Below are 22,167 nucleotides of genomic sequence, written 5' to 3' on the forward strand. Positions count from 1 at the left end.
GCGTCCCAGCAGAGTGACGGCCGAATTGGCGGGCGCACCGCCGCGTGTGTTAGACGCACTGCTGCTCGTTGCACCCCCTGTCATTCGCTGGGCGCGTGCAGCCTTCGACACTAGCGGAGGACGCATCTTGTCCCTGGTGTTCAGCGGAGGGCCTGTGCGGGGTGTGGCAGTGTCGTGCTGGAGGGCCCACTGGTAGCGATGTGGGCTTCCTCGCCTCACCACGCCTCGCCTCGCCTCGCCTCACACCAGGTGTCTGCGTAGTTTGCAGTGCATTCGCACCATTCCTATCCCTGTCCCTGTCCCCGTCCCGACTTGTGCCGACTTTGCTCGACTGCCGCTCGCTGCCGCTCGGGTCGTGGTCCATATGACAGCGCAAGCACGACAAACGTCTGCGGGACGAGACGAGACGAGATGAGACGAGACGAGACGACTAAGGAATAAATTCGTGGTTACAAATCAAATTTGGAACTCTACACTCCTACACGACAATAGGCGGTGACGTATTTCAGAAATCACCTGCCGATTCGTACTGTTTTGTCGTTTTCAAAGTCTTCTTGGCAAACTTGGTTAGCACATTCTCCCTCAAACTGAGTTAATTACTGCATTTTCGTTCCATTACAGTAGTTTAAAAGGCATAAGGAAGCATCTTTGTCACAACAGAAAGGTAGTTTGAAAATTGGGCTGGCGACATAACAAAAAAAAAACAGTAAGGGAGCCAACAGCACCCGGGTTTCCCAGGCGGTCACCCATCCAAGTACTAGCCGGGCCCGATGATGCTTAACTTCGGTGATCGGACGAGAACCGGTGTATTCATCATGGTATGGCCGTTGGCGCTCATCTAATGTAGGAGCACGGCAGAATTCGCGTTCGGCTTTTCTCCCAACACACAAAATGTTAGTTTTCGGCCGCATTTGACGAAAGCGCTTCCTTCCGCAACCGCCAGTTCCTCGAGGACGGCGCGGGGAGGCACGCCCGGCGTCCCAGCAGAGTGACGGCCGAATTGGCGGGCGCACCGCCGCGTGTGTTAGACGCACTGCTGCTCGTTGCACCCCCTGTCATTCGCTGGGCGCGTGCAGCCTTCGACACTAGCGGAGGACGCATCTTGTCCCTGGTGTTCAGCGGAGGGCCTGTGCGGGGTGTGGCAGTGTCGTGCTGGAGGGCCCACTGGTAGCGATGTGGGCTACCTCGCCTCGCCACGCCTCGCCTCGCCTCGCCTCACACCAGGTGTCTGCGTAGTTTGCAGTGCATTCGCACCATTCCTATCCCTGTCCCTGTCCCCGTCCCGACTTGTGCCGACTTTGCTCGACTGCCGCTCGCTGCCGCTCGGGTCGTGGTCCATATGACAGCGCAAGCACGACAAACGTCTGCGGGACGAGACGAGACGAGATGAGACGACTAAGGAATAAATTCGTGGTTACAAATCAAATTTGGAACTCAACACACCTACACAACAATAGGCGGTGACGTATTTCAGAAATCACCTGCCGATTCGTACTGTTTTGTCGTTTTCAAAGTCTTCTTGGCAAACTTGGTTAGCACATTCTCCCTCAAACTGAGTTAATTACTGCATTTTCGTACCATTACAGTAGTTTAAAAGGCTTAAAGAAGCATCTTTGTCACAACAGAAAGGTAGTTTGAAAATTGGGCTGGCGACATAACAAAAAAAAAAAAACAGGAAGGGAGCCAGCAGTACCCGGGTTTCCCAGGCGGTCACCCATCCAAGTACTAGCCGGGCCCGATGATGCTTAACTTCGGTGATCGGACGAGAACCGGTGTATTCATCATGGTATGGCCGTTGACGCTCATCTAATGTAGGAGCACGGCAGAATTCGCGTTCGGCTTTTCTCCCAACACACAAAATGTTAGTTTTCGGCCGCATTTGACGAAAGCGCTTCCTTCCGCAACCGCCAGTTCCTCGAGGACGGCGCGGGGAGGCACGCCCGGCGTCCCAGCAGAGTGACGGCCGAATTGGCGGGCGCACCGCCGCGTGTGTTAGACGCACTGCTGCTCGTTGCACCCCCTGTCATTCGCTGGGCGCGTGCAGCCTTCGACACTAGCGGAGGACGCATCTTGTCCCTGGTGTTCAGCGGAGGGCCTGTGCGGGGTGTGGCAGTGTCGTGCTGGAGGGCCCACTGGTAGCGATGTGGGCTTCCTCGCCTCGCCACGCCTCGCCTCGCCTCGCCTCACACCAGGTGTCTGCGTAGTTTGCAGTGCATTCGCACCATTCCTATCCCTGTCCCTGTCCCCGTCCCGACTTGTGCCGACTTTGCTCGACTGCCGCTCGCTGCCGCTCGGGTCGTGGTCCATATGACAGCGCAAGCACGACAAACGTCTGCGGGACGAGACGAGACGAGATGAGACGAGACGAGACGACTAAGGAATAAATTCGTGGTTACAAATCAAATTTGGAACTCTACACTCCTACACGACAATAGGCGGTGACGTATTTCAGAAATCACCTGCCGATTCGTACTGTTTTGTCGTTTTCAAAGTCTTCTTGGCAAACTTGGTTAGCACATTCTCCCTCAAACTGAGTTAATTACTGCATTTTCGTTCCATTACAGTAGTTTAAAAGGCTTAAGGAAGCATCTTTGTCACAACAGAAAGGTAGTTTGAAAATTGGGCTGGCGACATAACAAAAAAAAAACAGTAAGGGAGCCAACAGCACCCGGGTTTCCCAGGCGGTCACCCATCCAAGTACTAGCCGGGCCCGATGATGCTTAACTTCGGTGATCGGACGAGAACCGGTGTATTCATCATGGTATGGCCGTTGGCGCTCATCTAATGTAGGAGCACGGCAGAATTCGCGTTCGGCTTTTCTCCCAACACACAAAATGTTAGTTTTCGGCCGCATTTGACGAAAGCGCTTCCTTCCGCAACCGCCAGTTCCTCGAGGACGGCGCGGGGAGGCACGCCCGGCGTCCCAGCAGAGTGACGGCCGAATTGGCGGGCGCACCGCCGCGTGTGTGAGACGCACTGCTGCTCGTTGCACCCCCTGTCATTCGCTGGGCGCGTGCAGCCTTCGACACTAGCGGAGGACGCATCTTGTCCCTGGTGTTCAGCGGAGGGCCTGTGCGGGGTGTGGCAGTGTCGTGCTGGAGGGCCCACTGGTAGCGATGTGGGCTACCTCGCCTCGCCACGCCTCGCCTCGCCTCGCCTCACACCAGGTGTCTGCGTAGTTTGCAGTGCATTCGCACCATTCCTATCCCTGTCCCTGTCCCCGTCCCGACTTGTCCCGACTTTGCTCGACTGCCGCTCGCTGCCGCTCGGGTCGTGGTCCATATGACAGCGCAAGCACGACAAACGTCTGCGGGACGAGACGAGACGAGACGAGACGACTAAGGAATAAATTCGTGGTTACAAATCAAATTTGGAACTCAACACACCTACACAACAATAGGCGGTGACGTATTTCAGAAATCACCTGCCGATTCGTACTGTTTTGTCGTTTTCAAAGTCTTCTTGGCAAACTTGGTTAGCACATTCTCCCTCAAACTGAGTTAATTACTGCATTTTCGTTCCATTACAGTAGTTTAAAAGGCTTAAGGAAGCATCTTTGTCACAACAGAAAGGTAGTTTGAAAATTGGGCTGGCGACATAACAAAAAAAAAACAGTAAGGGAGCCAACAGCACCCGGGTTTCCCAGGCGGTCACCCATCCAAGTACTAGCCGGGCCCGATGATGCTTAACTTCGGTGATCGGACGAGAACCGGTGTATTCATCATGGTATGGCCGTTGGCGCTCATCTAATGTAGGAGCACGGCAGAATTCGCGTTCGGCTTTTCTCCCAACACACAAAATGTTAGTTTTCGGCCGCATTTGACGAAAGCGCTTCCTTCCGCAACCGCCAGTTCCTCGAGGACGGCGCGGGGAGGCGCGCCCGGCGTCCCAGCAGAGTGACGGCCGAATTGGCGGGCGCACCGCCGCGTGTGTGAGACGCACTGCTGCTCGTTGCACCCCCTGTCATTCGCTGGGCGCGTGCAGCCTTCGACACTAGCGGAGGACGCATCTTGTCCCTGGTGTTCAGCGGAGGGCCTGTGCGGGGTGTGGCAGTGTCGTGCTGGATAGCCCACTGGTAGCGATGTGGGCTTCCTCGCCTCGCCTCGCCTCGCCTCGCCTCGCCTCACACCAGGTGTCTGCGTAAGTTTGCAGTGCATTCGCACCATTCCTATCCCTGTCCCTGTCCCCGTCCCGACTTGTCCCGACTTTGCTCGACTGCCGCTCGCTGCCGCTCGGGTCGTGGTCCATATGACAGCGCAAGCACGACAAACGTCTGCGGGACGAGACGAGACGAGACGAGACGAGACGAGACGACTAAGGAATAAATTCGTGGTTACAAATCAAATTTGGAACTCTACACTCCTACACAACAATAGGCGGTGACGTATTTCAGAAATCACCTGCCGATTCGTACTGTTTTGTCGTTTTCAAAGTCTTCTTGGCAAACTTGGTTAGCACATTCTCCCTCAAACTGAGTTATTTACTGCATTTTCGTACCATTACAGTAGTTTAAAAGGCTTAAAGAAGCATCTTTGTCACAACAGAGAGGTAGTTTGAAAATTGGGCTGGCGACATAACAAAAAAAAAAACAGGAAGGGAGCCAGCAGCACCCGAGTTTCCCAGGCGGTCACCCATCCAAGTACTAGCCGGGCCCGATGATGCTTAACTTCGGTGATCGGACGAGAACCGGTGTATTCATCATGGTATGGCCGTTGGCGCTCATCTAATGTAGGAGCACGGCAGAATTCGCGTTCGGCTTTTCTCCCAACACACAAAATGTTAGTTTTCGGCCGCATTTGAAGAAAGCGCTTCCTTCCGCAACCGCCAGTTCCTCGAGGACGGCGCGGGGAGGCACGCCCGGCGTCCCAGCAGAGTGACGGCCGAATTGGCGGGCGCACCGCCGCGTGTGTTAGACGCACTGCTGCTCGTTGCACCCCCTGTCATTCGCTGGGCGCGTGCAGCCTTCGACACTAGCGGAGGACGCATCTTGTCCCTGGTGTTCAGCGGAGGGCCTGTGCGGGGTGTGGCAGTGTCGTGCTGGAGGGCCCACTGGTAGCGATGTGGGCTACCTCGCCTCGCCACGCCTCGCCTCGCCTCGCCTCGCCTCGCCTCACACCAGGTGTCTGCGTAGTTTGCAGTGCATTCGCACCATTCCTATCCCTGTCCCTGTCCCCGTCCCGACTTGTGCCGACTTTGCTCGACTGCCGCTCGCTGCCGCTCGGGTCGTGGTCCATATGACAGCGCAAGCACGACAAACGTCTGCGGGACGAGACGAGACGAGACGAGACGAGACGACTAAGGAATAAATTCGTGGTTACAAATCAAATTTGGAACTCAACACACCTACACAACAATAGGCGGTGACGTATTTCAGAAATCACCTGCCGATTCGTACTGTTTTGTCGTTTTCAAAGTCTTCTTGGCAAACTTGGTTAGCACATTCTCCCTCAAACTGAGTTAATTACTGCATTTTCGTACCATTACAGTAGTTTAAAAGGCTTAAAGAAGCATCTTTGTCACAACAGAAAGGTAGTTTGAAAATTGGGCTGGCGACATAACAAAAAAAAAAAAAACAGGAAGGGAGCCAGCAGTACCCGGGTTTCCCAGGCGGTCACCCATCCAAGTACTAGCCGGGCCCGATGATGCTTAACTTCGGTGATCGGACGAGAACCGGTGTATTCATCATGGTATGGCCGTTGACGCTCATCTAATGTAGGAGCACGGCAGAATTCGCGTTCGGCTTTTCTCCCAACACACAAAATGTTAGTTTTCGGCCGCATTTGACGAAAGCGCTTCCTTCCGCAACCGCCAGTTCCTCGAGGACGGCGCGGGGAGGCACGCCCGGCGTCCCAGCAGAGTGACGGCCGAATTGGCGGGCGCACCGCCGCGTGTGTTAGACGCACTGCTGCTCGTTGCACCCCCTGTCATTCGCTGGGCGCGTGCAGCCTTCGACACTAGCGGAGGACGCATCTTGTCCCTGGTGTTCAGCGGAGGGCCTGTGCGGGGTGTGGCAGTGTCGTGCTGGAGGGCCCACTGGTAGCGATGTGGGCTTCCTCGCCTCACCACGCCTCGCCTCGCCTCGCCTCACACCAGGTGTCTGCGTAGTTTGCAGTGCATTCGCACCATTCCTATCCCTGTCCCTGTCCCCGTCCCGACTTGTGCCGACTTTGCTCGACTGCCGCTCGCTGCCGCTCGGGTCGTGGTCCATATGACAGCGCAAGCACGACAAACGTCTGCGGGACGAGACGAGACGAGATGAGACGAGACGAGACGACTAAGGAATAAATTCGTGGTTACAAATCAAATTTGGAACTCTACACTCCTACACGACAATAGGCGGTGACGTATTTCAGAAATCACCTGCCGATTCGTACTGTTTTGTCGTTTTCAAAGTCTTCTTGGCAAACTTGGTTAGCACATTCTCCCTCAAACTGAGTTAATTACTGCATTTTCGTTCCATTACAGTAGTTTAAAAGGCATAAGGAAGCATCTTTGTCACAACAGAAAGGTAGTTTGAAAATTGGGCTGGCGACATAACAAAAAAAAAACAGTAAGGGAGCCAACAGCACCCGGGTTTCCCAGGCGGTCACCCATCCAAGTACTAGCCGGGCCCGATGATGCTTAACTTCGGTGATCGGACGAGAACCGGTGTATTCATCATGGTATGGCCGTTGGCGCTCATCTAATGTAGGAGCACGGCAGAATTCGCGTTCGGCTTTTCTCCCAACACACAAAATGTTAGTTTTCGGCCGCATTTGACGAAAGCGCTTCCTTCCGCAACCGCCAGTTCCTCGAGGACGGCGCGGGGAGGCACGCCCGGCGTCCCAGCAGAGTGACGGCCGAATTGGCGGGCGCACCGCCGCGTGTGTTAGACGCACTGCTGCTCGTTGCACCCCCTGTCATTCGCTGGGCGCGTGCAGCCTTCGACACTAGCGGAGGACGCATCTTGTCCCTGGTGTTCAGCGGAGGGCCTGTGCGGGGTGTGGCAGTGTCGTGCTGGAGGGCCCACTGGTAGCGATGTGGGCTACCTCGCCTCGCCACGCCTCGCCTCGCCTCGCCTCACACCAGGTGTCTGCGTAGTTTGCAGTGCATTCGCACCATTCCTATCCCTGTCCCTGTCCCCGTCCCGACTTGTGCCGACTTTGCTCGACTGCCGCTCGCTGCCGCTCGGGTCGTGGTCCATATGACAGCGCAAGCACGACAAACGTCTGCGGGACGAGACGAGACGAGACGAGACGACTAAGGAATAAATTCGTGGTTACAAATCAAATTTGGAACTCAACACACCTACACAACAATAGGCGGTGACGTATTTCAGAAATCACCTGCCGATTCGTACTGTTTTGTCGTTTTCAAAGTCTTCTTGGCAAACTTGGTTAGCACATTCTCCCTCAAACTGAGTTAATTACTGCATTTTCGTTCCATTACAGTAGTTTAAAAGGCTTAAGGAAGCATCTTTGTCACAACAGAAAGGTAGTTTGAAAATTGGGCTGGCGACATAACAAAAAAAAAACAGTAAGGGAGCCAACAGCACCCGGGTTTCCCAGGCGGTCACCCATCCAAGTACTAGCCGGGCCCGATGATGCTTAACTTCGGTGATCGGACGAGAACCGGTGTATTCATCATGGTATGGCCGTTGGCGCTCATCTAATGTAGGAGCACGGCAGAATTCGCGTTCGGCTTTTCTCCCAACACACAAAATGTTAGTTTTCGGCCGCATTTGACGAAAGCGCTTCCTTCCGCAACCGCCAGTTCCTCGAGGACGGCGCGGGGAGGCGCGCCCGGCGTCCCAGCAGAGTGACGGCCGAATTGGCGGGCGCACCGCCGCGTGTGTGAGACGCACTGCTGCTCGTTGCACCCCCTGTCATTCGCTGGGCGCGTGCAGCCTTCGACACTAGCGGAGGACGCATCTTGTCCCTGGTGTTCAGCGGAGGGCCTGTGCGGGGTGTGGCAGTGTCGTGCTGGATAGCCCACTGGTAGCGATGTGGGCTTCCTCGCCTCGCCTCGCCTCGCCTCGCCTCGCCTCACACCAGGTGTCTGCGTAAGTTTGCAGTGCATTCGCACCATTCCTATCCCTGTCCCTGTCCCCGTCCCGACTTGTCCCGACTTTGCTCGACTGCCGCTCGCTGCCGCTCGGGTCGTGGTCCATATGACAGCGCAAGCACGACAAACGTCTGCGGGACGAGACGAGACGAGACGAGACGAGACGAGACGACTAAGGAATAAATTCGTGGTTACAAATCAAATTTGGAACTCTACACTCCTACACAACAATAGGCGGTGACGTATTTCAGAAATCACCTGCCGATTCGTACTGTTTTGTCGTTTTCAAAGTCTTCTTGGCAAACTTGGTTAGCACATTCTCCCTCAAACTGAGTTATTTACTGCATTTTCGTACCATTACAGTAGTTTAAAAGGCTTAAAGAAGCATCTTTGTCACAACAGAGAGGTAGTTTGAAAATTGGGCTGGCGACATAACAAAAAAAAAAACAGGAAGGGAGCCAGCAGCACCCGAGTTTCCCAGGCGGTCACCCATCCAAGTACTAGCCGGGCCCGATGATGCTTAACTTCGGTGATCGGACGAGAACCGGTGTATTCATCATGGTATGGCCGTTGGCGCTCATCTAATGTAGGAGCACGGCAGAATTCGCGTTCGGCTTTTCTCCCAACACACAAAATGTTAGTTTTCGGCCGCATTTGAAGAAAGCGCTTCCTTCCGCAACCGCCAGTTCCTCGAGGACGGCGCGGGGAGGCACGCCCGGCGTCCCAGCAGAGTGACGGCCGAATTGGCGGGCGCACCGCCGCGTGTGTTAGACGCACTGCTGCTCGTTGCACCCCCTGTCATTCGCTGGGCGCGTGCAGCCTTCGACACTAGCGGAGGACGCATCTTGTCCCTGGTGTTCAGCGGAGGGCCTGTGCGGGGTGTGGCAGTGTCGTGCTGGAGGGCCCACTGGTAGCGATGTGGGCTACCTCGCCTCGCCACGCCTCGCCTCGCCTCGCCTCGCCTCGCCTCACACCAGGTGTCTGCGTAGTTTGCAGTGCATTCGCACCATTCCTATCCCTGTCCCTGTCCCCGTCCCGACTTGTGCCGACTTTGCTCGACTGCCGCTCGCTGCCGCTCGGGTCGTGGTCCATATGACAGCGCAAGCACGACAAACGTCTGCGGGACGAGACGAGACGAGACGAGACGAGACGACTAAGGAATAAATTCGTGGTTACAAATCAAATTTGGAACTCAACACACCTACACAACAATAGGCGGTGACGTATTTCAGAAATCACCTGCCGATTCGTACTGTTTTGTCGTTTTCAAAGTCTTCTTGGCAAACTTGGTTAGCACATTCTCCCTCAAACTGAGTTAATTACTGCATTTTCGTACCATTACAGTAGTTTAAAAGGCTTAAAGAAGCATCTTTGTCACAACAGAAAGGTAGTTTGAAAATTGGGCTGGCGACATAACAAAAAAAAAAAAAACAGGAAGGGAGCCAGCAGTACCCGGGTTTCCCAGGCGGTCACCCATCCAAGTACTAGCCGGGCCCGATGATGCTTAACTTCGGTGATCGGACGAGAACCGGTGTATTCATCATGGTATGGCCGTTGACGCTCATCTAATGTAGGAGCACGGCAGAATTCGCGTTCGGCTTTTCTCCCAACACACAAAATGTTAGTTTTCGGCCGCATTTGACGAAAGCGCTTCCTTCCGCAACCGCCAGTTCCTCGAGGACGGCGCGGGGAGGCACGCCCGGCGTCCCAGCAGAGTGACGGCCGAATTGGCGGGCGCACCGCCGCGTGTGTTAGACGCACTGCTGCTCGTTGCACCCCCTGTCATTCGCTGGGCGCGTGCAGCCTTCGACACTAGCGGAGGACGCATCTTGTCCCTGGTGTTCAGCGGAGGGCCTGTGCGGGGTGTGGCAGTGTCGTGCTGGAGGGCCCACTGGTAGCGATGTGGGCTTCCTCGCCTCACCACGCCTCGCCTCGCCTCGCCTCACACCAGGTGTCTGCGTAGTTTGCAGTGCATTCGCACCATTCCTATCCCTGTCCCTGTCCCCGTCCCGACTTGTGCCGACTTTGCTCGACTGCCGCTCGCTGCCGCTCGGGTCGTGGTCCATATGACAGCGCAAGCACGACAAACGTCTGCGGGACGAGACGAGACGAGATGAGACGAGACGAGACGACTAAGGAATAAATTCGTGGTTACAAATCAAATTTGGAACTCTACACTCCTACACGACAATAGGCGGTGACGTATTTCAGAAATCACCTGCCGATTCGTACTGTTTTGTCGTTTTCAAAGTCTTCTTGGCAAACTTGGTTAGCACATTCTCCCTCAAACTGAGTTAATTACTGCATTTTCGTTCCATTACAGTAGTTTAAAAGGCATAAGGAAGCATCTTTGTCACAACAGAAAGGTAGTTTGAAAATTGGGCTGGCGACATAACAAAAAAAAAACAGTAAGGGAGCCAACAGCACCCGGGTTTCCCAGGCGGTCACCCATCCAAGTACTAGCCGGGCCCGATGATGCTTAACTTCGGTGATCGGACGAGAACCGGTGTATTCATCATGGTATGGCCGTTGGCGCTCATCTAATGTAGGAGCACGGCAGAATTCGCGTTCGGCTTTTCTCCCAACACACAAAATGTTAGTTTTCGGCCGCATTTGACGAAAGCGCTTCCTTCCGCAACCGCCAGTTCCTCGAGGACGGCGCGGGGAGGCACGCCCGGCGTCCCAGCAGAGTGACGGCCGAATTGGCGGGCGCACCGCCGCGTGTGTTAGACGCACTGCTGCTCGTTGCACCCCCTGTCATTCGCTGGGCGCGTGCAGCCTTCGACACTAGCGGAGGACGCATCTTGTCCCTGGTGTTCAGCGGAGGGCCTGTGCGGGGTGTGGCAGTGTCGTGCTGGAGGGCCCACTGGTAGCGATGTGGGCTACCTCGCCTCGCCACGCCTCGCCTCGCCTCGCCTCACACCAGGTGTCTGCGTAGTTTGCAGTGCATTCGCACCATTCCTATCCCTGTCCCTGTCCCCGTCCCGACTTGTGCCGACTTTGCTCGACTGCCGCTCGCTGCCGCTCGGGTCGTGGTCCATATGACAGCGCAAGCACGACAAACGTCTGCGGGACGAGACGAGACGAGACGAGACGACTAAGGAATAAATTCGTGGTTACAAATCAAATTTGGAACTCAACACACCTACACAACAATAGGCGGTGACGTATTTCAGAAATCACCTGCCGATTCGTACTGTTTTGTCGTTTTCAAAGTCTTCTTGGCAAACTTGGTTAGCACATTCTCCCTCAAACTGAGTTAATTACTGCATTTTCGTACCATTACAGTAGTTTAAAAGGCTTAAAGAAGCATCTTTGTCACAACAGAAAGGTAGTTTGAAAATTGGGCTGGCGACATAACAAAAAAAAAAAACAGGAAGGGAGCCAGCAGTACCCGGGTTTCCCAGGCGGTCACCCATCCAAGTACTAGCCGGGCCCGATGATGCTTAACTTCGGTGATCGGACGAGAACCGGTGTATTCATCATGGTATGGCCGTTGACGCTCATCTAATGTAGGAGCACGGCAGAATTCGCGTTCGGCTTTTCTCCCAACACACAAAATGTTAGTTTTCGGCCGCATTTGACGAAAGCGCTTCCTTCCGCAACCGCCAGTTCCTCGAGGACGGCGCGGGGAGGCACGCCCGGCGTCCCAGCAGAGTGACGGCCGAATTGGCGGGCGCACCGCCGCGTGTGTTAGACGCACTGCTGCTCGTTGCACCCCCTGTCATTCGCTGGGCGCGTGCAGCCTTCGACACTAGCGGAGGACGCATCTTGTCCCTGGTGTTCAGCGGAGGGCCTGTGCGGGGTGTGGCAGTGTCGTGCTGGAGGGCCCACTGGTAGCGATGTGGGCTTCCTCGCCTCGCCACGCCTCGCCTCGCCTCGCCTCACACCAGGTGTCTGCGTAGTTTGCAGTGCATTCGCACCATTCCTATCCCTGTCCCTGTCCCCGTCCCGACTTGTGCCGACTTTGCTCGACTGCCGCTCGCTGCCGCTCGGGTCGTGGTCCATATGACAGCGCAAGCACGACAAACGTCTGCGGGACGAGACGAGACGAGATGAGACGAGACGAGACGACTAAGGAATAAATTCGTGGTTACAAATCAAATTTGGAACTCTACACTCCTACACGACAATAGGCGGTGACGTATTTCAGAAATCACCTGCCGATTCGTACTGTTTTGTCGTTTTCAAAGTCTTCTTGGCAAACTTGGTTAGCACATTCTCCCTCAAACTGAGTTAATTACTGCATTTTCGTTCCATTACAGTAGTTTAAAAGGCTTAAGGAAGCATCTTTGTCACAACAGAAAGGTAGTTTGAAAATTGGGCTGGCGACATAACAAAAAAAAAACAGTAAGGGAGCCAACAGCACCTTTTTTTTTTTTTTTTTTTTATTTTTATTTTTTTTTTTTTTTTTTCATTTTTTTTTTCTTTGTCACAACAGAAATGTAGTTTGAAAATTGGGCTGGCGACATAACAAAAAAAAAAACAGGAAGGGAGCCAACAGCACCTTTTTTTTTTTTTTTTTTTTTTTTGAAAGGTAGTTTGAAAATTGGACTGGCGACATAACAAAAAAAAAAAAAAACAGGAAGGGAGCCAACAGCACCTTTTTTTTTTTTTTTTTTTCACAACAGAAAGGTAGTTCGAAAATTGGGCTGGCGACATAAGAAAAAAGAGCCAACAGCACCTTTTTTTTTTTTTTTTTTTTTTTTTTTTTTTTTTCATTTTTTTTTTCTTTGTCACAACAGAAATGTAGTTTGAAAATTGGGCTGGCGACATAACAAAAAAAAAAACAGTAAGGGAGCCAACAGCACCCGGGTTTCCCAGGCGGTCACCCATCCAAGTACTAGCCGGGCCCGATGATGCTTAACTTCGGTGATCGGACGAGAACCGGTGTATTCATCATGGTATGGCCGTTGGCGCTCATCTAATGTAGGAGCACGGCAGAATTCGCGTTCGGCTTTTCTCCCAACACACAAAATGTTAGTTTTCGGCCGCATTTGACGAAAGCGCTTCCTTCCGCAACCGCCAGTTCCTCGAGGACGGCGCGGGGAGGCACGCCCGGCGTCCCAGCAGAGTGACGGCCGAATTGGCGGGCGCACCGCCGCGTGTGTTAGACGCACTGCTGCTCGTTGCACCCCCTGTCATTCGCTGGGCGCGTGCAGCCTTCGACACTAGCGGAGGACGCATCTTGTCCCTGGTGTTCAGCGGAGGGCCTGTGCGGGGTGTGGCAGTGTCGTGCTGGAGGGCCCACTGGTAGCGATGTGGGCTACCTCGCCTCGCCACGCCTCGCCTCGCCTCGCCTCACACCAGGTGTCTGCGTAGTTTGCAGTGCATTCGCACCATTCCTATCCCTGTCCCTGTCCCCGTCCCGACTTGTCCCGACTTTGCTCGACTGCCGCTCGCTGCCGCTCGGGTCGTGGTCCATATGACAGCGCAAGCACGACAAACGTCTGCGGGACGAGACGAGACGAGACGAGACGACTAAGGAATAAATTCGTGGTTACAAATCAAATTTGGAACTCAACACACCTACACAACAATAGGCGGTGACGTATTTCAGAAATCACCTGCCGATTCGTACTGTTTTGTCGTTTTCAAAGTCTTCTTGGCAAACTTGGTTAGCACATTCTCCCTCAAACTGAGTTAATTACTGCATTTTCGTTCCATTACAGTAGTTTAAAAGGCTTAAGGAAGCATCTTTGTCACAACAGAAAGGTAGTTTGAAAATTGGGCTGGCGACATAACAAAAAAAAAACAGTAAGGGAGCCAACAGCACCCGGGTTTCCCAGGCGGTCACCCATCCAAGTACTAGCCGGGCCCGATGATGCTTAACTTCGGTGATCGGACGAGAACCGGTGTATTCATCATGGTATGGCCGTTGGCGCTCATCTAATGTAGGAGCACGGCAGAATTCGCGTTCGGCTTTTCTCCCAACACACAAAATGTTAGTTTTCGGCCGCATTTGACGAAAGCGCTTCCTTCCGCAACCGCCAGTTCCTCGAGGACGGCGCGGGGAGGCGCGCCCGGCGTCCCAGCAGAGTGACGGCCGAATTGGCGGGCGCACCGCCGCGTGTGTGAGACGCACTGCTGCTCGTTGCACCCCCTGTCATTCGCTGGGCGCGTGCAGCCTTCGACACTAGCGGAGGACGCATCTTGTCCCTGGTGTTCAGCGGAGGGCCTGTGCGGGGTGTGGCAGTGTCGTGCTGGATAGCCCACTGGTAGCGATGTGGGCTTCCTCGCCTCGCCTCGCCTCGCCTCGCCTCGCCTCACACCAGGTGTCTGCGTAAGTTTGCAGTGCATTCGCACCATTCCTATCCCTGTCCCTGTCCCCGTCCCGACTTGTCCCGACTTTGCTCGACTGCCGCTCGCTGCCGCTCGGGTCGTGGTCCATATGACAGCGCAAGCACGACAAACGTCTGCGGGACGAGACGAGACGAGACGAGACGAGACGAGACGACTAAGGAATAAATTCGTGGTTACAAATCAAATTTGGAACTCTACACTCCTACACGACAATAGGCGGTGACGTATTTCAGAAATCACCTGCCGATTCGTACTGTTTTGTCGTTTTCAAAGTCTTCTTGGCAAACTTGGTTAGCACATTCTCCCTCAAACTGAGTTAATTACTGCATTTTCGTTCCATTACAGTAGTTTAAAAGGCATAAGGAAGCATCTTTGTCACAACAGAAAGGTAGTTTGAAAATTGGGCTGGCGACATAACAAAAAAAAAAACAGTAAGGGAGCCAACAGCACCCGGGTTTCCCAGGCGGTCACCCATCCAAGTACTAGCCGGGCCCGATGATGATTAACTTCGGTGATCGGACGAGAACCGGTGTATTCATCATGGTATGGCCGTTGGCGCTCATCTAATGTAGGAGCACGGCAGAATTCGCGTTCGGATTTTCTCCCAACACACAAAATGTTAGTTTTCGGCCGCATTTGACGAAAGCGCTTCCTTCCGCAACCGCCAGTTCCTCGAGGACGGCGCGGGGAGGCACGCCCGGCGTCCCAGCAGAGTGACGGCCGAATTGGCGGGCGCACCGCCGCGTGTGTTAGACGCACTGCTGCTCGTTGCACCCCCTGTCATTCGCTGGGCGCGTGCAGCCTTCGACACTAGCGGAGGACGCATCTTGTCCCTGGTGTTCAGCGGAGGGCCTGTGCGGGGTGTGGCAGTGTCGTGCTGGAGGGCCCACTGGTAGCGATGTGGGCTACCTCGCCTCGCCACGCCTCGCCTCGCCTCGCCTCACACCAGGTGTCTGCGTAGTTTGCAGTGCATTCGCACCATTCCTATCCCTGTCCCTGTCCCCGTCCCGACTTGTCCCGACTTTGCTCGACTGCCGCTCGCTGCCGCTCGGGTCGTGGTCCATATGACAGCGCAAGCACGACAAACGTCTGCGGGACGAGACGAGACGAGACGAGACGACTAAGGAATAAATTCGTGGTTACAAATCAAATTTGGAACTCAACACACCTACACAACAATAGGCGGTGACGTATTTCAGAAATCACCTGCCGATTCGACTGCCGCTCGCTGCCGCTCGGGTCGTGGTCCATATGACAGCGCAAGCACGACAAACGTCTGCGGGACGAGACGAGACGAGACGAGACGACTAAGGAATAAATTCGTGGTTACAAATCAAATTTGGAACTCAACACACCTACACAACAATAGGCGGTGACGTATTTCAGAAATCACCTGCCGATTCGTACTGTTTTGTCGTTTTCAAAGTCTTCTTGGCAAACTTGGTTAGCACATTCTCCCTCAAACTGAGTTAATTACTGCATTTTCGTTCCATTACAGTAGTTTAAAAGGCTTAAGGAAGCATCTGTGTCACAACAGAAAGGTAGTTTGAAAATTGGGCTGGCGACATAACAAACAAAAAACAGTAAGGGAGCCAACAGCACCCGGGTTTCCCAGGCGGTCACCCATCCAAGTACTAGCCGGGCCCGATGATGCTTAACTTCGGTGATCGGACGAGAACCGGTGTATTCATCATGGTATGGCCGTTGGCGCTCATCTAATGTAGGAGCACGGCAGAATTCGCGTTCGGCTTTTCTCCCAACACACAAAATGTTAGTTTTCGGCCGCATTTGACGAAAGCGCTTCCTTCCGCAACCGCCAGTTCCTCGAGGACGGCGCGGGGAGGCGCGCCCGGCGTCCCAGCAGAGTGACGGCCGAATTGGCGGGCGCACCGCCGCGTGTGTGAGACGCACTGCTGCTCGTTGCACCCCCTGTCATTCGCTGGGCGCGTGCAGCCTTCGACACTAGCGGAGGACGCATCTTGTCCCTGGTGTTCAGCGGAGGGCCTGTGCGGGGTGTGGCAGTGTCGTGCTGGAGGGCCCACTGGTAGCGATGTGGGCTTCCTCGCCTCGCCTCGCCTCGCCTCGCCTCGCCTCACACCAGGTGTCTGCGTAAGTTTGCAGTGCATTCGCACCATTCCTATCCCTGTCCCTGTCCCCGTCCCGACTTGTGCCGACTTTGCTCGACTGCCGCTCGCTGCCGCTCGGGTCGTGGTCCATATGACAGCGCAAGCACGACAAACGTCTGCGGGACGAGACGAGACGAGACGAGACGAGACGACTAAGGAATAAATTCGTGGTTACAAATCAAATTTGGAACTCTACACTCCTACACAACAATAGGCGGTGACGTATTTCAGAAATCACCTGCCGATTCGTACTGTTTTGTCGTTTTCAAAGTCTTCTTGGCAAACTTGGTTAGCACATTCTCCCTCAAACTGAGTTAATTACTGCATTTTCGTTCCATTACAGTAGTTTAAAAGGCATAAGGGGCGACATAACAAAAAAAAAACAGTAAGGGAGCCAACAGCACCCGGGTTTCCCAGGCGGTCACCCATCCAAGTACTAGCCGGGCCCGATGATGCTTAACTTCGGTGATCGGACGAGAACCGGTGTATTCATCATGGTATGGCCGTTGGCGCTCATCTAATGTAGGAGCACGGCAGAATTCGCGTTCGGCTTTTCTCCCAACACACAAAATGTTAGTTTTCGGCCGCATTTGACGAAAGCGCTTCCTTCCGCAACCGCCAGTTCCTCGAGGACGGCGCGGGGAGGCACGCCCGGCGACCCAGCAGAGTGACGGCCGAATTGGCGGGCGCACCGCCGCGTGTGTTAGACGCACTGCTGCTCGTTGCACCCCCTGTCATTCGCTGGGCGCGTGCAGCCTTCGACACTAGCGGAGGACGCATCTTGTCCCTGGTGTTCAGCGGAGGGCCTGTGCGGGGTGTGGCAGTGTCGTGCTGGAGGGCCCACTGGTAGCGATGTGGGCTACCTCGCCTCGCCACGCCTCGCCTCGCCTCGCCTCACACCAGGTGTCTGCGTAGTTTGCAGTGCATTCGCACCATTCCTATCCCTGTCCCTGTCCCCGTCCCGACTTGTCCCGACTTTGCTCGACTGCCGCTCGCTGCCGCTCGGGTCGTGGTCCATATGACAGCGCAAGCACGACAAACGTCTGCGGGACGAGACGAGACGAGACGAGACGACTAAGGAATAAATTCGTGGTTACAAATCAAATTTGGAACTCAACACACCTACACAACAATAGGCGGTGACGTATTTCAGAAATCACCTGCCGATTCGTACTGTTTTGTCGTTTTCAAAGTCTTCTTGGCAAACTTGGTTAGCACATTCTCCCTCAAACTGAGTTAATTACTGCATTTTCGTTCCATTACAGTAGTTTAAAAGGCTTAAGGAAGCATCTTTGTCACAACAGAAAGGTAGTTTGAAAATTGGGCTGGCGACATAACAAAAAAAAAACAGTAAGGGAGCCAACAGCACCCGGGTTTCCCAGGCGGTCACCCATCCAAGTACTAGCCGGGCCCGATGATGCTTAACTTCGGTGATCGGACGAGAACCGGTGTATTCATCATGGTATGGCCGTTGGCGCTCATCTAATGTAGGAGCACGGCAGAATTCGCGTTCGGCTTTTCTCCCAACACACAAAATGTTAGTTTTCGGCCGCATTTGACGAAAGCGCTTCCTTCCGCAACCGCCAGTTCCTCGAGGACGGCGCGGGGAGGCGCGCCCGGCGTCCCAGCAGAGTGACGGCCGATTGGCGGGCGCACCGCCGCGTGTGTGAGACGCACTGCTACTCGTTGCACCCCCTGTCATTCGCTGGGCGCGTGCAGCCTTCGACACTAGCGGAGGACGCATCTTGTCCCTGGTGTTCAGCGGAGGGCCTGTGCGGGGTGTGGCAGTGTCGTGCTGGATAGCCCACTGGTAGCGATGTGGGCTTCCTCGCCTCGCCTCGCCTCGCCTCGCCTCGCCTCACACCAGGTGTCTGCGTAAGTTTGCAGTGCATTCGCACCATTCCTATCCCTGTCACTGTCCCCGTCCCGACTTGTCCCGACTTTGCTCGACTGCCGCTCGCTGCCGCTCGGGTCGTGGTCCATATGACAGCGCAAGCACGACAAACGTCTGCGGGACGAGACGAGACGAGACGAGACGAGACGACTAAGGAATAAATTCGTGGTTACAAATCAAATTTGGAACTCTACACTCCTACACAACAATAGGCGGTGACGTATTTCAGAAATCACCTGCCGATTCGTACTGTTTTGTCGTTTTCAAAGTCTTCTTGGCAAACGTGGTTAGCACATTCTCCCTCAAACTGAGTTAATTACTGCATTTTCGTTCCATTACAGTAGTTTAAAAGGCATAAGGAAGCATCTTTGTCACAACAGAAAGGTAGTTTGAAAATTGGGCTGGCGACATAACAAAAAAAAAACAGTAAGGGAGCCAACAGCACCCGGGTTTCCCAGGCGGTCACCCATCCAAGTACTAGCCGGGCCCGATGATGCTTAACTTCGGTGATCGGACGAGAACCGGTGTATTCATCATGGTATGGCCGTTGGCGCTCATCTAATGTAGGAGCACGGCAGAATTCGCGTTCGGCTTTTCTCCCAACACACAAAATGTTAGTTTTCGGCCGCATTTGACGAAAGCGCTTCCTTCCGCAACCGCCAGTTCCTCGAGGACGGCGCGGGGAGGCACGCCCGGCGTCCCAGCAGAGTGACGGCCGAATTGGCGGGCGCACCGCCGCGTGTGTTAGACGCACTGCTGCTCGTTGCACCCCCTGTCATTCGCTGGGCGCGTGCAGCCTTCGACACTAGCGGAGGACGCATCTTGTCCCTGGTGTTCAGCGGAGGGCCTGTGCGGGGTGTGGCAGTGTCGTGCTGGAGGGCCCACTGGTAGCGATGTGGGCTACCTCGCCTCGCCACGCCTCGCCTCGCCTCGCCTCACACCAGGTGTCTGCGTAGTTTGCAGTGCATTCGCACCATTCCTATCCCTGTCCCTGTCCCCGTCCCGACTTGTCCCGACTTTGCTCGACTGCCGCTCGCTGCCGCTCGGGTCGTGGTCCATATGACAGCGCAAGCACGACAAACGTCTGCGGGACGAGACGAGACGAGACGAGACGACTAAGGAATAAATTCGTGGTTACAAATCAAATTTGGAACTCAACACACCTACACAACAATAGGCGGTGACGTATTTCAGAAATCACCTGCTGATTCGACTGCCGCTCGCTGCCGCTCGGGTCGTGGTCCATATGACAGCGCAAGCACGACAAACGTCTGCGGGACGAGACGAGACGAGACGAGACGACTAAGGAATAAATTCGTGGTTACAAATCAAATTTGGAACTCAACACACCTACACAACAATAGGCGGTGACGTATTTCAGAAATCACCTGCCGATTCGTACTGTTTTGTCGTTTTCAAAGTCTTCTTGGCAAACTTGGTTAGCACATTCTCCCTCAAACTGAGTTAATTACTGCATTTTCGTTCCATTACAGTAGTTTAAAAGGCTTAAGGAAGCATCTGTGTCACAACAGAAAGGTAGTTTGAAAATTGGGCTGGCGACATAACAAAAAAAAAACAGTAAGGGAGCCAACAGCACCCGGGTTTCCCAGGCGGTCACCCATCCAAGTACTAGCCGGGCCCGATGATGCTTAACTTCGGTGATCGGACGAGAACCGGTGTATTCATCATGGTATGGCCGTTGGCGCTCATCTAATGTAGGAGCACGGCAGAATTCGCGTTCGGCTTTTCTCCCAACACACAAAATGTTAGTTTTCGGCCGCATTTGACGAAAGCGCTTCCTTCCGCAACCGCCAGTTCCTCGAGGACGGCGCGGGGAGGCACGCCCGGCTTCCCAGCAGAGTGACGGCCGAATTGGCGGGCGCACCGCCGCGTGTGTGAGACGCACTGCTGCTCGTTGCACCCCCTGTCATTCGCTGGGCGCGTGCAGCCTTCGACACTAGCGGAGGACGCATCTTGTCCCTGGTGTTCAGCGGAGGGCCTGTGCGGGGTGTGGCAGTGTCGTGCTGGAGGGCCCACTGGTAGCGATGTGGGCTTCCTCGCCTCGCCTCGCCTCGCCTCGCCTCGCCTCACACCAGGTGTCTGCGTAAGTTTGCAGTGCATTCGCACCATTCCTATCCCTGTCCCTGTCCCCGTCCCGACTTGTGCCGACTTTGCTCGACTGCCGCTCGCTGCCGCTCGGGTCGTGGTCCATATGACAGCGCAAGCACGACAAACGTCTGCGGGACGAGACGAGACGAGACGAGACGAGACGACTAAGGAATAAATTCGTGGTTACAAATCAAATTTGGAACTCTACACTCCTACACAACAATAGGCGGTGACGTATTTCAGAAATCACCTGCCGATTCGTACTGTTTTGTCGTTTTCAAAGTCTTCTTGGCAAACTTGGTTAGCACATTCTCCCTCAAACTGAGTTAATTACTGCATTTTCGTTCCATTACAGTAGTTTAAAAGGCATAAGGGGCGACATAACAAAAAAAAAACAGTAAGGGAGCCAACAGCACCCGGGTTTCCCAGGCGGTCACCCATCCAAGTACTAGCCGGGCCCGATGATGCTTAACTTCGGTGATCGGACGAGAACCGGTGTATTCATCATGGTATGGCCGTTGGCGCTCATCTAATGTAGGAGCACGGCAGAATTCGCGTTCGGCTTTTCTCCCAACACACAAAATGTTAGTTTTCGGCCGCATTTGACGAAAGCGCTTCCTTCCGCAACCGCCAGTTCCTCGAGGACGGCGCGGGGAGGCACGCCCGGCGACCCAGCAGAGTGACGGCCGAATTGGCGGGCGCACCGCCGCGTGTGTTAGACGCACTGCTGCTCGTTGCACCCCCTGTCATTCGCTGGGCGCGTGCAGCCTTCGACACTAGCGGAGGACGCATCTTGTCCCTGGTGTTCAGCGGAGGGCCTGTGCGGGGTGTGGCAGTGTCGTGCTGGAGGGCCCACTGGTAGCGATGTGGGCTACCTCGCCTCGCCACGCCTCGCCTCGCCTCGCCTCACACCAGGTGTCTGCGTAGTTTGCAGTGCATTCGCACCATTCCTATCCCTGTCCCTGTCCCCGTCCCGACTTGTCCCGACTTTGCTCGACTGCCGCTCGCTGCCGCTCGGGTCGTGGTCCATATGACAGCGCAAGCACGACAAACGTCTGCGGGACGAGACGAGACGAGACGAGACGAGACGACTAAGGAATAAATTCGTGGTTACAAATCAAATTTGGAACTCAACACACCTACACAACAATAGGCGGTGACGTATTTCAGAAATCACCTGCCGATTCGTACTGTTTTGTCGTTTTCAAAGTCTTCTTGGCAAACTTGGTTAGCACATTCTCCCTCAAACTGAGTTAATTACTGCATTTTCGTTCCATTACAGTAGTTTAAAAGGCTTAAGGAAGCATCTTTGTCACAACAGAAAGGTAGTTTGAAAATTGGGCTGGCGACATAACAAAAAAAAAACAGTAAGGGAGCCAACAGCACCCGGGTTTCCCAGGCGGTCACCCATCCAAGTACTAGCCGGGCCCGATGATGCTTAACTTCGGTGATCGGACGAGAACCGGTGTATTCATCATGGTATGGCCGTTGGCGCTCATCTAATGTAGGAGCACGGCAGAATTCGCGTTCGGCTTTTCTCCCAACACACAAAATGTTAGTTTTCGGCCGCATTTGACGAAAGCGCTTCCTTCCGCAACCGCCAGTTCCTCGAGGACGGCGCGGGGAGGCGCGCCCGGCGTCCCAGCAGAGTGACGGCCGATTGGCGGGCGCACCGCCGCGTGTGTGAGACGC

General features: G+C 54.5%; 1 protein-coding gene and 22 non-coding genes across 23 annotated transcripts in view; all 23 read right to left on the minus strand.

The window, feature by feature from the left end:
• The window catches only part of LOC126148542 (uncharacterized), a gene marked incomplete at its 5' end in the record, with an annotated part of 95,356 nt that overhangs the window by 16,834 nt on the left and 56,355 nt on the right, over nt 1-22,167 (minus strand). The window lies entirely within an intron of this gene.
• LOC126105153 (5S ribosomal RNA) lies at nt 714-832 on the minus strand. The gene has a single exon (XR_007523316.1). It is a non-coding gene; the product is annotated as a 5S ribosomal RNA (ribosomal RNA).
• Nucleotides 1,682-1,800, minus strand: LOC126101568 (5S ribosomal RNA). Its single transcript, XR_007522344.1, has one exon. It is a non-coding gene; the product is annotated as a 5S ribosomal RNA (ribosomal RNA).
• Nucleotides 2,657-2,775, minus strand: LOC126105275 (5S ribosomal RNA). The gene has a single exon (XR_007523317.1). It is a non-coding gene; the product is annotated as a 5S ribosomal RNA (ribosomal RNA).
• Nucleotides 3,622-3,740, minus strand: LOC126105396 (5S ribosomal RNA). Its single transcript, XR_007523318.1, has one exon. It is a non-coding gene; the product is annotated as a 5S ribosomal RNA (ribosomal RNA).
• Nucleotides 4,599-4,717, minus strand: LOC126101513 (5S ribosomal RNA). Its single transcript, XR_007522333.1, has one exon. It is a non-coding gene; the product is annotated as a 5S ribosomal RNA (ribosomal RNA).
• LOC126101572 (5S ribosomal RNA) lies at nt 5,583-5,701 on the minus strand. The gene has a single exon (XR_007522345.1). It is a non-coding gene; the product is annotated as a 5S ribosomal RNA (ribosomal RNA).
• On the minus strand, nt 6,558-6,676 carry LOC126105519 (5S ribosomal RNA). The gene has a single exon (XR_007523319.1). It is a non-coding gene; the product is annotated as a 5S ribosomal RNA (ribosomal RNA).
• On the minus strand, nt 7,523-7,641 carry LOC126105641 (5S ribosomal RNA). The gene has a single exon (XR_007523320.1). It is a non-coding gene; the product is annotated as a 5S ribosomal RNA (ribosomal RNA).
• LOC126101528 (5S ribosomal RNA) lies at nt 8,500-8,618 on the minus strand. Its single transcript, XR_007522335.1, has one exon. It is a non-coding gene; the product is annotated as a 5S ribosomal RNA (ribosomal RNA).
• LOC126101576 (5S ribosomal RNA) lies at nt 9,484-9,602 on the minus strand. The gene has a single exon (XR_007522347.1). It is a non-coding gene; the product is annotated as a 5S ribosomal RNA (ribosomal RNA).
• LOC126095228 (5S ribosomal RNA) lies at nt 10,459-10,577 on the minus strand. The gene has a single exon (XR_007521941.1). It is a non-coding gene; the product is annotated as a 5S ribosomal RNA (ribosomal RNA).
• Nucleotides 11,426-11,544, minus strand: LOC126101582 (5S ribosomal RNA). The gene has a single exon (XR_007522348.1). It is a non-coding gene; the product is annotated as a 5S ribosomal RNA (ribosomal RNA).
• On the minus strand, nt 12,843-12,961 carry LOC126095288 (5S ribosomal RNA). The gene has a single exon (XR_007521949.1). It is a non-coding gene; the product is annotated as a 5S ribosomal RNA (ribosomal RNA).
• Nucleotides 13,808-13,926, minus strand: LOC126095337 (5S ribosomal RNA). Its single transcript, XR_007521957.1, has one exon. It is a non-coding gene; the product is annotated as a 5S ribosomal RNA (ribosomal RNA).
• Nucleotides 14,785-14,903, minus strand: LOC126101203 (5S ribosomal RNA). Its single transcript, XR_007522290.1, has one exon. It is a non-coding gene; the product is annotated as a 5S ribosomal RNA (ribosomal RNA).
• LOC126095416 (5S ribosomal RNA) lies at nt 15,937-16,055 on the minus strand. The gene has a single exon (XR_007521959.1). It is a non-coding gene; the product is annotated as a 5S ribosomal RNA (ribosomal RNA).
• Nucleotides 16,865-16,983, minus strand: LOC126095497 (5S ribosomal RNA). The gene has a single exon (XR_007521960.1). It is a non-coding gene; the product is annotated as a 5S ribosomal RNA (ribosomal RNA).
• On the minus strand, nt 17,830-17,948 carry LOC126095589 (5S ribosomal RNA). Its single transcript, XR_007521962.1, has one exon. It is a non-coding gene; the product is annotated as a 5S ribosomal RNA (ribosomal RNA).
• LOC126095674 (5S ribosomal RNA) lies at nt 18,800-18,918 on the minus strand. The gene has a single exon (XR_007521964.1). It is a non-coding gene; the product is annotated as a 5S ribosomal RNA (ribosomal RNA).
• LOC126096593 (5S ribosomal RNA) lies at nt 19,952-20,070 on the minus strand. Its single transcript, XR_007522059.1, has one exon. It is a non-coding gene; the product is annotated as a 5S ribosomal RNA (ribosomal RNA).
• LOC126097456 (5S ribosomal RNA) lies at nt 20,880-20,998 on the minus strand. Its single transcript, XR_007522110.1, has one exon. It is a non-coding gene; the product is annotated as a 5S ribosomal RNA (ribosomal RNA).
• Nucleotides 21,850-21,968, minus strand: LOC126097578 (5S ribosomal RNA). The gene has a single exon (XR_007522111.1). It is a non-coding gene; the product is annotated as a 5S ribosomal RNA (ribosomal RNA).

This window comes from Schistocerca cancellata, chromosome 1, assembly GCF_023864275.1.
Source record: "Schistocerca cancellata isolate TAMUIC-IGC-003103 chromosome 1, iqSchCanc2.1, whole genome shotgun sequence".
NCBI lineage: Eukaryota > Metazoa > Arthropoda > Insecta > Orthoptera > Acrididae > Schistocerca > Schistocerca cancellata.